The sequence below is a fragment of the Vulpes vulpes genome, chromosome 5, assembly GCF_048418805.1.
Source record: "Vulpes vulpes isolate BD-2025 chromosome 5, VulVul3, whole genome shotgun sequence".
NCBI classification, from domain to species: Eukaryota; Metazoa; Chordata; class Mammalia; order Carnivora; family Canidae; genus Vulpes; species Vulpes vulpes.
The window spans coordinates 129,829,802-129,844,066 of NC_132784.1; the positions used below are offsets into that span (position 1 = coordinate 129,829,802).

The 14,265-nt window shown below is 38.3% G+C and overlaps 1 non-coding gene across 1 annotated transcript; it reads left to right on the plus strand.

Annotated features, from left to right (window-relative positions):
- Nucleotides 1–10,213: 10,213 nt before the first annotated feature.
- On the plus strand, nucleotides 10,214–10,407 carry LOC112925862 (U2 spliceosomal RNA). Its single transcript, XR_003236220.1, has one exon. It is a non-coding gene; the product is annotated as a U2 spliceosomal RNA (small nuclear RNA).
- Nucleotides 10,408–14,265: the final 3,858 nt, after the last annotated feature.

The following is a 14,265-nucleotide window of genomic DNA, read 5'->3' on the forward strand; positions in this document are numbered from 1 at the left end:
TGTAGTTCCGGCAGCGTGTCGCCGCGGAGCCCTTTCCAGCTGGGGAGGCTCTCGGGCCTCATCCCTGCTTCTGACTCTCCAAGCTCAGCGTGCTTGTGCTATGTAGAATCTGGACGGAACCGTCGTTCGTTCCATGATTTATTTTCTTGTCTTCCTACTGGTCCCCTGATTATGATATTATCTATTGATATTTAATGTATATCAGGACCTAGGGTTATGGTTTTGCATGAATTTTCTTATTGAATTCCTCCAGCCGCCCCTAGTGTTTTCATTTATAGAGGAGAACACCGTGGCTCAGAGGTCACACCGCTTGTGAGAGGCAGAACTACGATTAGAATTTGGTCTTGTCTAATGCCAGAGACTCTATGATTAGAAAATGCTGCTTAAGAAAAAAAAAATGAAAAAAAATCAAAAAAAGAAAAAAGAAAAAAAAGAAAAAAAAAAAAGAAAAAAAAATGCTGCTTAGTCTACAAGTGTTCTTGTCCTTTTTGAAAAACATATTAAGTGAATATGAGGCATAAGTCCACTCTTTGCAGTGGAGAACCACATAAAAAGTTGTACTTCAAAAATACTGGGTTAGCTTGTACTGCTTGCCCAGAGCCCCACGTTTTCTCATGTGAAATGAGAGTTTTTGGCTCCCTTGTCTAAGAGATCCTCTCACCCCCTGCTGCTGAAAGGGTGGTCCACAGACCAGTAGCATTAATATCACCTGGGAACTTGTTAGAAATGAGGTTATGGCCTCTCCAAACATCTAGAGCTGGGCTTTAATAATATCCTTAGGCAATATATATGTACATTAGAGCTGAGAAGTGCTCAGTGCAACAGTCTTTCACTCTATAGCAAGACACCTGCTTTTTCTTGTCCATCATCTATTCACCCTCCCACCTTTAAGCTATGGAGGTAGAGGTAAGAGTAAACACTTTCTCAAACTCACATGGAAAGTTCACCAAGATAGACCATATTCTTGCCATAAGACACACCTTCACAAATTCAAAAGAATAGAAATCATAAAACCTCCTCACAGACAACAATGTAAACCAGGAATCAATAACAGAAAGATAACTGGAAAATCATAAATACATAGAGCTTAAATAACACATGGGTTAAAATAGCACATGGGTTAAAAAATAAGTCTTGAGAAATATTTTTAAATGTTTCAAAGTAAATAAAGATGAAAACACAATTTATCAAAATTTGTGGCATGCAGTAAAAGCAGTGTTTAGAGGGGAAATTATAGGACTAAATGCATACATTAGAAAAAAAGAGAGAGCTAAAATCAGCAGCCTAAGTTTCCACATTGGGAAAACAGCAAAAGATAAGCAAATTAAATCCAAAGTAACCAGAAGAAAAATAATAAGAATAGAGCAGATGGATGAAATTGAAAACAAAAAAATCAATTGAGAAAGTCAACAAAACCAAAAGCCAATTCTATGAAAAGATCAGTAAAATCAGTAAGGCAGGGTAACTAAGAAAGAGAGAGGACACATATTACTAATTCCTGAAATGAAAGAGGGAACATCAATACAGATTCTGTGGACTTTAAAAGGATAATAAGGAATACTGTGAGTCACTTTATGCCCACAAATTTGATAATCTAGATGAAATCGACCAATTCCTTGAAAGATACAATCTACCAAAAGCACCCAAGAGGAAATACCTAACATTATATCTATACCTATTAAAAAAATCAAATCAGGGGCACCTGGGTGACTCAGTCAGTTAAATATCTGACTCTTAATTTCAGGTCAGGTCATGATCTCAGGATCAGGAGACTGAGCCCCTCATTGGGCTGTGCACTGGGTGTGGAGCCTGCTTGGGATTCTCTCTCTCTCTCCTTCTCCCTCTGCCCCTTCCTTCTTTATCTCTATAAAAAAATCAAATCAATAATTAATAACCTTTCAAAAGGCCAAATATTTTCACTAGTGAATTATGCCAAAAGTTTACAGGAGAAATTATGCCAATTCTCTACAGTCTCTTTCAGAGGATAGAAGCAGAAGGAATACTTCCTAACTCATTCTATGAGGCCAGCATTGTTCTAACACCAAATCAGACAAAAACATTACAAGAAAAACTACAGACCAATATCTCTCATGACCACAAATTTCAAAATACTTAACAAAATAGTAACAAATGGAATTAAAAATGTATAAAAACATTATAGACCATGATCAAGTGGGATTTATCTCAGGTATGCAAGACTGGTTAACATTAAAAAATCAATTAATGTAATCCATCAAATCAACAGACTAAAAAAGAAAAAAATCACATAATCATATCAATAGATACAGAAACACCCATTCATGACGAAAAGTCTTGGTAAGCTAGAAATACAAGGGAACCTTCTCAAGTTGATAAAGACTATCTACAAAAAACTTGCAGCTAACATAATACTTAAAAATAAGAAACTCAAAGTTTTCTAAGGTCAAGTACTTAGAGGCAAGGCTGTCCCCTCTCAATACTTTGATTCAACAACATTTTGTAAGTTCTTGCTATTGTAACAAGGCAAAAAAGGGGGGAGGGTAGTACAAGTATATAAACTGGGAAGGAAGACATAAAACTTTGTTTACAGTTGACATGATTGTCTATGTAGAAAATTTGAAAGACTTGAACAAACCTTCTGGAACTAATAAGCGATTATGGAAAGTTTGCAGGACACAAGGTTAATATACAAAAGCTGATTGCTTCCCTATATGCCAGCAATGAACAAGTAGAATTTGACATTAAAAATACAATACAGTTTACATTAGCATCCCTCAAATTGAAATACTTTTCTATAAATCTAACAAAATATGTAAAAGATCTATATGAGGAAATCATAAAATACTGATGAATAAAATAAAAAAGAACCAAATAAATGAAGAGACATTCCATGCACATAAGTTGGGAAACTCAATGTTGTCAAGGTGTCACTTCTTCCCAACTTAGTCTATATCTTCCATGCAATCTCAATCAAAATTCCAGCTAGTTATTTTATAGATATCCAATTCTAAAGTTTATAGGGGAGGCAAAACACCCAGAATAGCAAATATAAGATTGAAGGAAAAGAGCAAAGTTGGAAAACTGATGGTACTCAACTTCAAGACCTGTTATAAAACTATAGTAATCAACAATGTGGTATTGGTGAAAATATAGACAAATAGATCAATGGAAGAAATAGAGAGCCCAGAAATAGACCCACATCAATACAGCCAACCAATCTTTGACAAAGGAGCACAGGCAATACAATGGAGCAAAGATAGTCTCTTCAACAAATGGTACTGGAACCACTACACAGATATTTACATGCAAAAAAAAAATCTAGACACAAACTTTATATACTTCAGAAAAATTATCTCAAAATGGATCATAGACCTAAATGTAAAATGAAAAAATATAAAACTCCTAGAAGATAATATAGAAGAAAACCTGAATGACTTTGGGTATGGTAATGCCTTTTTAATACAACACCAAAGACATGATCCATGAAAGAAATTGATGATAAGTTAGATTTTATTCAAATGTAACACTTGTGCTCTCAAAAAGACAACAACAAGAGAATGAGAAGACAAAACACAGACTGGGAGAAAATATTTGCAAAAGGCTTATCTGAAAAAGGACTGTTACCCAAAATATTCAAAGAACTCATAAAACTCAACAATAAGAAAACAAAACAAAAAACAAAACAAAAGAAAAATAAAAGCAATTAAAATATGGGCCAAAGACCTCAACAAACACCTGAACAAAAAAGATATACAGATAGCAGATGAAAAGATGCTCCACATCACAAGTCATTGGGGAAATGCAAATTAAAACAACAATGATAGGGACGCCTGGGAGGCTCAGGAGTTCAGCGTCTGCCTTGGGCTCAGGGCGTGATCATGGAATTCCAGGATCAACTCTCACTTCGGGTTCCCTTCATGGAGCCTGCTTCTCCTTCTGCCTATGTCTCTGCTTCTGTCTTTCTGTGTCTCTCATGAATAAATAAGTAAAATCTTTTAAAATAAACAAATAAATAATAAAACCACAATGGCATACACTATTACACACCTACTAGAATGTCCAAAATCTGGAACATTCATTGTACCAAATGCAGGCAAGGATGTGCCATATATTGCTGCCAGTAATGCTAAATGGTACAGCCACTTTAGAATTTTTGTTAGTTTTTTTTTTGTTTTTACAAAAGTAAACATACTCTTACTATACAACCTAGATATCATGCTCCTTGGTATTTATCCAAAAATGTTGAAAACCCATGTCCACACAAAAACCTGCATACAGACGTATTTCTGGCAGCTTTATTTACAATTGGCAAAACCTGGAAGCAAACCAGATGTCTTTCAGTAGACAAATAAGTAAATAAACTGCATGCCCAGTTTATTTACTGTATATAAATAAAATGGGATATTATTCAGCACTGAAGGGAAATGAGCTATCAATAAATGAAAAGACATGGAACAAACCGAAGTACTTATTACTAAGTGAAAGAAGCCAATCTGAAAAGTTTACATACTATAGGATTCCAACTATATAACATTCTGGAAAAGGCAAAACTATGGAGACAGTAAATTGATCAGTGGTTGTCAGGGGTAAGGAGCTAGGGGGTGGCCAAGAGGGGGACTTAGAATAAATAGAAGGAGCACAGAGGATTTTTAAGGCAATGAAAACACTCTGATGGTATCATGATGATGAATGTATGTCATTATACGTTTGTCCAATCCAAAGAAGGACCATCAAGAGTGAACCGTAATGTAAACTCTGGACTTTGGGTAACAATGATGTGTCACTGTAGGCTCATCAGTTGTCGCAGATGGACCACTCTGGTGGGAGAGGAGTTGATAGTTGGGAAGGTTATGCATGTAGAGGAGGCAGGGGATATATGGGAAATCTCTGTACCTTTTTCTCAGCTTTATTGTGAACCTAAAACTGCTCTTTTAAAAAAGTCTTTTGGTGGGTGTGGGGCACCTGGATGGCTCAGTCAGTTAAGTGCAACTCTTGATTTTGGCTCAGGTCATGATCTCAGGGTCATAAGATTGAGCCCTGCATCAGGCTCTGTGCTCAGGGGGACATCTACTTGAGGATTCTCTCTCTTTCTCTGCCCTTCCCCTATTCAAGCACTTTCTATCACTAAAATAAGTAAACCTTTTTTAAAAGTCTTTTTTTAAAGAAAATGTCATTTTTTTTTGTACAATTATACAGAACATAGAGTAGTATCTCACCCATTGTGAGGGTGGAAGTACCTAGTGGTTACTCTTCTCATGATAATTTCCCATAAATGATCACCGTGTTATGTATGTTAATAATTTACATTTACAGATTACTAAAGGGAATGGTGAAGATTAATTTGTTTGTAAAAAGAAAAAGGTAATATGTAAGTGATCTGTCAAATGTAACTCAGTAATGAAAGAGAGAAGAGACTCTAGAAGGATTTTTTTCTTACGTCCATTGCAATACTTTTGGGGAATATTTTTCCAGATTTTCTACATAAGAACACCTATATTTGAATTTTAAACATAACTTCAATTGTACTCTACAGTTCTGTGGCACATTTTTAAATTCTATTAGTATGTCAAAAACATAATTCCACATAAATAAATATATAGCTACAGAATTGTCAACACTCAGTCTTCTATTGAGTTGATTATTATAATTTACGTAGCTAACCCCTCACTTTTGGATATTTAGATTGCCTTCAATTTTCACTATTATAAATAATATTGTGATAAACATTGTTTCTTTGAGCACTTGTCCACTTTATAAACATTTCCTTAGAAAACTGTGTAAAAATGGAATGGCTTGGTCAAAAGTCTCTTGAAGTTGTTGTAAAAGTTCTTTGGAAATACCAAGAAATGCCTAAAAAACAATTTTTGAATACTCTAATGTGGTAATTTGAATAATTTATAAAGTCCTTTATTCACCCTTCGGATTTCTTATTTTATGTCTTACTAAGAAATATTTCAAAGACCATCTGTTTGTATTTTCCCCAGACATAGACTGCTTATGTGCAATCCACTTACTGAACTTCTTTCATATTTTTGACAGAAAAGCACAAAACTAATTTTTTAACTTAAAGCATGAATTCAATCTGTTCAGAATCCAGGTGTTTAGCTGTGCCAAGGAAATGTATTATTTTATAGAGAATCTTTCGTTTTCAATCAAAATTTTGAAACAAAATACTTAAACACATCCTGCCATTGGATCCAAATATCATTTGTGAAACAAGGTCCATTTTTCAGCAAGAATCCAATTTCAAGGTATGTTTGTGGAGCAAGACCCTTTCTCTTCCATATATCTTGCATCCTTCAAACACAAGAGACACTAAAAATTGAAAAAGAAGAGGAAGATGAGAAAAAATGAGAAGGAGGAAGGTTCTATTGTCCTAGGTAAAAGTAATGGTTGTCCTCGACCACATTCCAAAATTTAACATAACTGGCATATTAATTTATTGGAGCTTAACAATCATTTTCAGTTTAAATAGTAATGTGTTTCTTGGCTAGAAAACACTACCAATAAAGTCCCAGTGATTACATTTAAAGAACCCTCTTTTTGGTTTTATAGTTTTGTATTTAATTTGGTTTTGTAGTTTTGTATTTACTTTGAATATTGGTTCGTGAGGAAAACCAAATTTAACCACCCCAGGGGTTTGTTTTTGTTTACCACATTGAGTTTCTACAGTACTGGAACCAGCATAACTACAGATACAGTTATTCATTTATTGGAATATGATAACCAAGTAGTTTATCCACCACTTCCAGCATTGTTATTACAAGATGGCACAAGCCTTAGCTACAAGCCCCTCAAATAGAGGAACCCCACCAGCAACGACCCCAACTCCCTACCAACTGCCTCCTGAGGCCATCTGCAGTGCTCCCCCTTCATGCCTGTCCCTTACTCTGGTTCCTGCAGATCCTACTTCAAACTGGGATGTTCTATTCCTGCTATTCCCATAAACCAGTTCCTACCCCTTTCACTTATCCCATGCTACAGATCCTGCCCCCTCTTCTTTCCATTTTGCTTCAGTGTCTGTTGATGGTGCAGGTGAATGGAAAGGAGGAAAGGGAAAAGTCTTTATGATAGGATTGGCCACGGAGAAGAAAACCATGCCCTACCATCAGTTGATACAGATGATGGGACTCTCTCTACCAAGTCTCACCCTGGTTTTCTCCTATCTTGGGTTTGATTCTTGCAATTGAGAAATCCTAATGACAGAAAAGGCCTGTTTTAAGTATTAATAATATGTGCAGTAGACATTGATTGGATTGGGACATCTGGGTGGCTCACTGGTTGGGCACCTACCTTCCGCCCAGGTTGTGATCCTGGAGTCCTGGGATCGAGTCCCACATCGGGCTCCCTGCATGGAGCCTGCTTCTGTGTGTGTGTGTGTGTGTGTGTGTGTGTGTTTCTGCCTCTGTGTGTGTCTCTCATTAATAAATAAATAAAATCTTTTTTAAAAAGACATTTATTGGATTATCTGTCCAGCGCCCTTTCCTAGGATTGGTCTCCCTACCAATCCATGCCCCTGGCCCATGGGTGCCTACGAAGTCCTTATACTTACTAGATTCAGTTTATCAATCTTTATCCCTTCCCTAGGATTTTTAGAATTAAGATTGAAATAGGCCAATCTATTGCCTGATTCTGTGAAGTATCCCAGTAATTTTTTGTTGTTGAAACAGGTTCAAATTCATGTTCTGATGTTTATTTACAACCCAAAGAGCTCTAACTGATATGTACACACACACACACACACACACACATACACATGAGGAGGGCTTTCTCCTCTAAGCAAACCCTATAGCGTATCTTCTCTGCTTTTGCTCTAGTAAGAGGGCTTTGGTAACCAGGGAACCAGTCTTGATTCTCAGACTTAATCTCTTAATCTCTTAAGGGATTAAGAGAGAGAATCAGAACAGAGACAGGACCAAATTCCCCTCTCTTTGAATGGTAAATGCAATTGCCATTCCCACTTCTTCTTGATATATTCCCTCATTTGCAAGAAGGACTATGCTGCTGTTCTAAGCTAGCTGAATTTCACCCAGTAACTGATTTTTACCATGCCTTCTTAGCTAGATTTCAGATGAGTAATCGCACATAAATATGGATATCAGGCCAGGAGCCACTTTGAAAGGCAGTTTCAAGTTCAATAGAAATTGTAATATGAGCCCCTCAAAGATACTGGCTCAATTATCTGGTTCAGGAACTAGACCAGTAGGGTATTAGTCTTATGTGTCCATTCTTGGTTGATCTAGAGGCAGGATGCCTATGAAGAAGAGAATGTTCAGGAAAATCTTGAGGATACCAGGCAGCTGGCCCAAAACCTACCTGCAATTGCCACAAGAGTACTCTTACTGTGATAGGCATATTTGGAATTCAAAATAACACACCTCCTCTTGCAGAAGTGGCAGGTGGTTGGCCAGAAGGTTCCCTCTTGTTGATAGAAAGAAAAAAAGTACTTACTAAACAACTAAGATTTGAATGTGCCTTTTTGCAATAAAACCCTTCCTAAATAATAGTATACAGTCTACTCTTGGAGCACTGAATTTCCACCTTTTTTGAGTTCCCATCTTGTAATGTTTGGAAATCTTCCCTCTTCCACAAACAAGCTAAACTTAATTAACAGGTTTTTCTCTTTCTAATAATGTCAAGAACTGCTAAGTTTGCACCTGGTCCACAATTTGTAAATAAATATTATCTAAGAAACTTCTTTTATGCCGAACTGCAGAATGGAAGAAAATATTCAAACTATAATGACAGTCTTTGCAAGCATGGTGTAATTTCTTTTCCTTTCTAAGATTTTATTTATTTATTTGACAGAGAGAGAGAGAGAGAGAGAGAGAGAGAGAGCATGAGTACGGGGAGGAACAGAGGGAGAAGCAGACTCCCCCTAAACAGGGAGCCTGAAGTAGGGATCAATCCCAGGACCCTGAGATCATGACCTGAGCTGAAGGTAGATGCTTAACTGAGCCACCCAGGGGCCCCTAAACATGGTGTAATTTCATACCTGGAAAAGGATTCACTGGTGATAGTTATATGCTGTGCTCCAAGCACCACAGTGCTGCAAATGTCCAGAGGATCATTGGGTTTAGTGCATCTATAAACCCAAAGAATAATTTTTTCCCACAATGGTGGCTCTTTTCTGTGTTTGCATTCCACGAATTGGGCTGGCCTTATTGGAACTCTTAGAAATCATTCCAGGGTGACTCCCAGATCTATGTAAGATCTATACTACCTTGCGGGGCAATAGGCATTTCAACCAGAAAACTCTCTCCCTCCCTTAACAGGATGAGGATTCTTGCAAGGCAAAGGGTCATTGGTTCCTCCCTTGGCACCACTCTCACTTTTGGTATAGGAAAGCTATTCCTCACTCCATGCACCAGTATTGGCATTTACAATATTCTAAATTGGGTGACATGTAGTTAATATTGTCAGAATAAAGTGTGCTTAAATGCTTCTTACATTGTTTATTGCAGGAAGGTTTCTGGGAGGATTTTTATTCAGCCTATTCATAGGATTATATGGGGAAGTAGCTTGTTCTGGAGCTTCTAGGAGTTTGTTCTTAACTCATTTGCCAGATCCTTTCATCCATGAAATGTGTCTAAGATCCACATTTCCCTTTCAGAAATATTAATAGTATAATATCACTCTGTAACTTGTTTTGAAGCTTGAGCGAAAGGCGTGGTTTTCACCACTCATTTTACACAGATGACATCCATTCATTCAACAATTAGCATGTATTAAGGGCAGACACATGAACTCAAAGATTAGGGGACAGACGCCGAAGAGTCACTAACAGTAGAGTTAAATTTACAGAGACTCAGATACAGTTATTTCCTAAGTTGTTCTCTTTTCCTGTCCTCTTTTTGAGGATATACCCTAATTCATCACCTGCTCTCTACCACCACCTCCTCCTCACAGGTCTTTTCTCGATGATTGGCATCATTCTACATGCACTTGCCCCATCATAGAGCGAGATATCTTCCCTGGTGCATCTCCCTCACTCACAGTGCCAGACTCCAACAAGTACCAAGTTCTGTTAATTTATGCTGTTAACATCTCTCTCTCTTAACATCCCTTCTCTTCTCTCCATCCCCAGTTTGTCTTTCCTAGTTTAAGTCACCATCAACCTTCCCCTAGATGAGTATAACACCCCCTCCACTGGTCTCTCAGCCTCTTTTCTTCTCCGTCTACGTCCTTGTTCTCACTGCCACTACAGTGATACTTTAGAAAGAAGACAGGGTGGATCACCTCTCGGCCTTTTGGCTAAGATCAAGGGTAGTACCTGTTCTTATCAGTGTAATATCTGATACGTTCTCTATCTGAGGACAATATATTAAATGGAGTTTTGGAATTAGAAAATGGAATAGGAGCTCAGCGCTCCATCCACCCCACACATGGACCTGGTGTTGCAGTACTTCCAGGAACGGTGCACCCCACCTCAGGGGAAATAAAGGTTGCTTAAAAATAAATAAATAAATAAATAAATAAATAAATAAATAAATAAATAAATAAATAAAAGACATGGTGGGACAGTTGCTCTGCTTCAAATCCTTCATGGGCTCTCCAGTTCTTTTGGGATAAAATCCAGTGGCCTTGTACTCACCACCTCCAGCCTCATACGCCTCTCCTCTTTCATGCTCTTCTCTGGAATCACTTGGAGTGCCTTATGTGTCCCACTGTCTCCAATTTCTGGGCCTTCGGATGGGCCGTTCTCTTTTTAGAAGAATCTCCCTGTCCCCTGTCCCCTGACCCCACTTCCGTACTTGACCACTAAGGCCTCTGGTTTCAGAACTCATTGTTATTGCCCTAACAACAGCAAGAAAAGCTATTAATAATCTTTTCTCCAGGAAATACGCTTTCTATTTCTAGATTGTACTTGCAGCACTTTTCCTAGAATTTTAGGCAGCTCTGTCTGCCTGTTTATCTGCAACTGGCTATCATGAAGTTCTAACATCTTTTGCAGGGAAAGAGTGTGCTTTTATCCTAAGCAAGTGAATTAGGGACCCTTGCAAACTAGTGCTCTTTCAAGCCACTAGGCTATTATTCCATAAACATATGACTATTTATTTTGACTCTGAGTTGAGTAAGTTTTCTTCAATGTCTAATGTTGCCTACAATAACTTTTCCCACCCTTCCAGGCCATTACTTGATGATGAAAACAACTTGATATTTTACTTTGTTATCTTCCACCCACTAAGCTATAAAATGACTTCTAGAATAACTTAGCTTTCAAAACAACTTCTGACTCTTGGGACCTTAGCTTAGTTTTCTTGAATCTTTGCAGACTGTTGTCCTGGCTCTATTTGCTGAGTGTAGAATATCAAGTCTGGAACATTCAAACCATGGACACTTATTACTAGGCTGATAGGAATTGTTTTGCTTTATCACTTTCATGGACCAAGCCTTTAGAAACATACTGGAATAAAGTGGGGCACCTGGGTGGCTCAGTCGGTTAAGCCTTGGGCTCAGGTCGTGATCCCAGAGTCTTGGGATTGAGCCCGCATCGGCTCCCTGCTCAGCCACTGAAGGAAAATCTGCTCCTCCCTCCCTCTCTGCCTGCCACTCTCCCTGCATGTGCATGCGCTCTCTCTCTGTCAAATAAATAAATAAAATCATAAAAAAGAAACATATTAGCATAATGTCATTAAATATGGAAGACAAATTTTGTTTCTTAATGGGAGAATTTAATCTTTACAAATGCTGAGCACAGTTAATTTTCATCTTCTAAAGAGTTAATTGTGTGCTTGAAAGTCTCACAGCTAGGTGGATTCATTCAGTGTATCTTAAAGGTTTTAGTTTATTTGGGGTTTTATTTGTTTTGTTTGACCTACTGCAACTCGCAGTGAGAAACTCATCTTTTTTTTTTTTTCATCCATCTGCATATTTTATTTTATTTTTTTTCTTTTTCAAATTTTTTCTTTTTCTTTTTCTTTTTTTTTTAATTAATTTTTATTGGTGTTCAATATACCAACATACAGAAAAACACCCAGTGCTCATCCCGTCAAGTGTCCACCTCAGTGCCCGTCACCCATTCCCCTCCAACACCCGCCCTCCTCCCCTTCCACCACCCCTAGTTCGGAGAAACTCATCTTACATATATGTCAAGAGAAGAGAATACACACACATACACACACACACACACACATACACACACTCAACTGAAACAAAATTTCCATGAATTATATTTATCCTTGGTGTATGTGGTTCACACTGACATCATTGACATTTTTCTATTCTATCCAACCCTATGCTATCCTACAGTACCGTTTACTATCCATTAAGTTGATTTCATTATCTGCAATGGAAAAGTACTGCCTTATAATTTTTGACAATAAGAAAACAAGGCAAGTAAGGTGGACTGGAATAACTAGTTTTTTACTCTCTGGAACATTTCCCTATCCTTTTGTCCTTCGATGTTTAGGTGATCTGGATGGAGCTCAAGCACAGTGGCTTCTTCACATTTTTGGCCTCTGAGATGAGCCTGATTAAATTGGGTCTGTTATATTTTTTAAAGATTTTATTTATTTATTCATAAGAGACACACAGAGAGAGGCGCAGAGCCACAGGCAGAGGAATAAGCAGGCTCCATGCAGGGAGCTCCATGTGGGACTCAATCCCGGGACTCTAGGATCACACCCTGGGCCAAAGGCAGATGCTCAACCACTGAGCCACCCAGGCATCCCAGTTGGGTATATTATAACACATTTCCTCCTGGTTTCCATGTAAGGATGTTTAACCCCATGTACACTGATCAAAACATCTCTGCTAGAACGAGAGCGGAAGATGGCCTCTCTCTTCCGGGGCTGCCAAGCTGTGAAGAAGTGGGTGTAGACTGTCAGCAGCCCTCTTTATCTTGCTTGTTTGGAGAAAGCCTGATTGAATAGTACAGCCAAGCTCTGCTGAGGGATGGAGAGAGAGAGAGAGAGAGAGAGAGACAGAGACAGAGAGAGAGAAAGAGACCAAGAGAGAGTGCCCTGGAAGCAATCTGTGAGGGACTGGATCAAGCTGTGAAGAATTCTAAATTTGTCTTATATTTCCCAGGTATACGAGACAATATTGTTTCCTTTTTCTTAAAGCTGTTTTGAATTGAGTTTTCTCACTTGTTGGGTGGAAGAGTCTTGATCGTTTGGTTAAGCAGATGGATACGGAGGACTTAATATTTGTGATATGAATGCAAAGACCACAGGCCGGTGTCCATATTGGAAATATTCATAAAAGATCCCCTCTACCTCCCTTCTACATCCATCGAGAAATGGGCTGTTTGGTGACTTACGCAGCAGGATGATATATTTTAAGAATAGTTTCAATATTAACTCACATGTCCTTCCCTGCTCTGTCCCCAGCTCTTCTTTTTTTAATTTTTTTTTTGTATATTTTTTCTTGGAGTTTGATTTGCCAACATATAGCATAACACCTAGTGCTTATCCCGTCAAGTGCCCCCCTCAGTGTCCATCACCCAGTCACCCCATCCCCCCGCCCACTTCCCCTTCACTACCCCTTGACTCCTCTAACTCCTCCTAGAGAAGGAGTCTCTCATGTTCCGTCACCCTCTCTGATATTTCCCACTCATTTTCTCTCCTTTCCCTTTATTCCCTTTCACTATTTTTTATATTCCCCAAATGAACGAGACCATATAATGTTTGTCCTTCTCCAATTGACTTACTTCACTCAGTATAATACCCTCCAGGTCCATCCATGTTGAAGCAAATGGTCAACAGCAAAGAAACAAACAATCCAATAATTAAATGGGCAAAAGACATGAACAGAAATTTCACAGAGGAAGACATAGACATGGCCAACAAGCACATGAGAAAATGTTCTGCATCACTGGCCATCAGGGAAATACAAATCAAAACCACAATGAGATCCTACCTCATACCAGTGAGAATAGGGAAAATTAACAAGACAGGAAACAACAAGTGTTGGAGAGGATGTGGAGAAAGGGGAACCCTCTTGCACTGTCGGTGGGAATGTGAACTGGTACAGCCACTCTGGAAAACTGTGTGGAGGCTCCTCAAAGAGTTAAAAATAGACCTGCCCTATGACCCAGCAATATCCCCAGCTCTTCTAACCCTCGCCTTTTCCCCTCATTCAGCCAGTTTGGCATTCTTTATTCATTTCCTCAGAAAAAGGATGGCAACCCAGAAACACGAAGTCTGGGATTTTCACTTTCAAACTTTGGCTTCAGGAGAACATGAAAGAGGTGTGATGAATAAGACAAAGAGTTTTCTAGTTATAAGACCAGAAAGGAATTTCCAGGCTGAGATGAGTGACAAATGAAAGGCATATAATGTG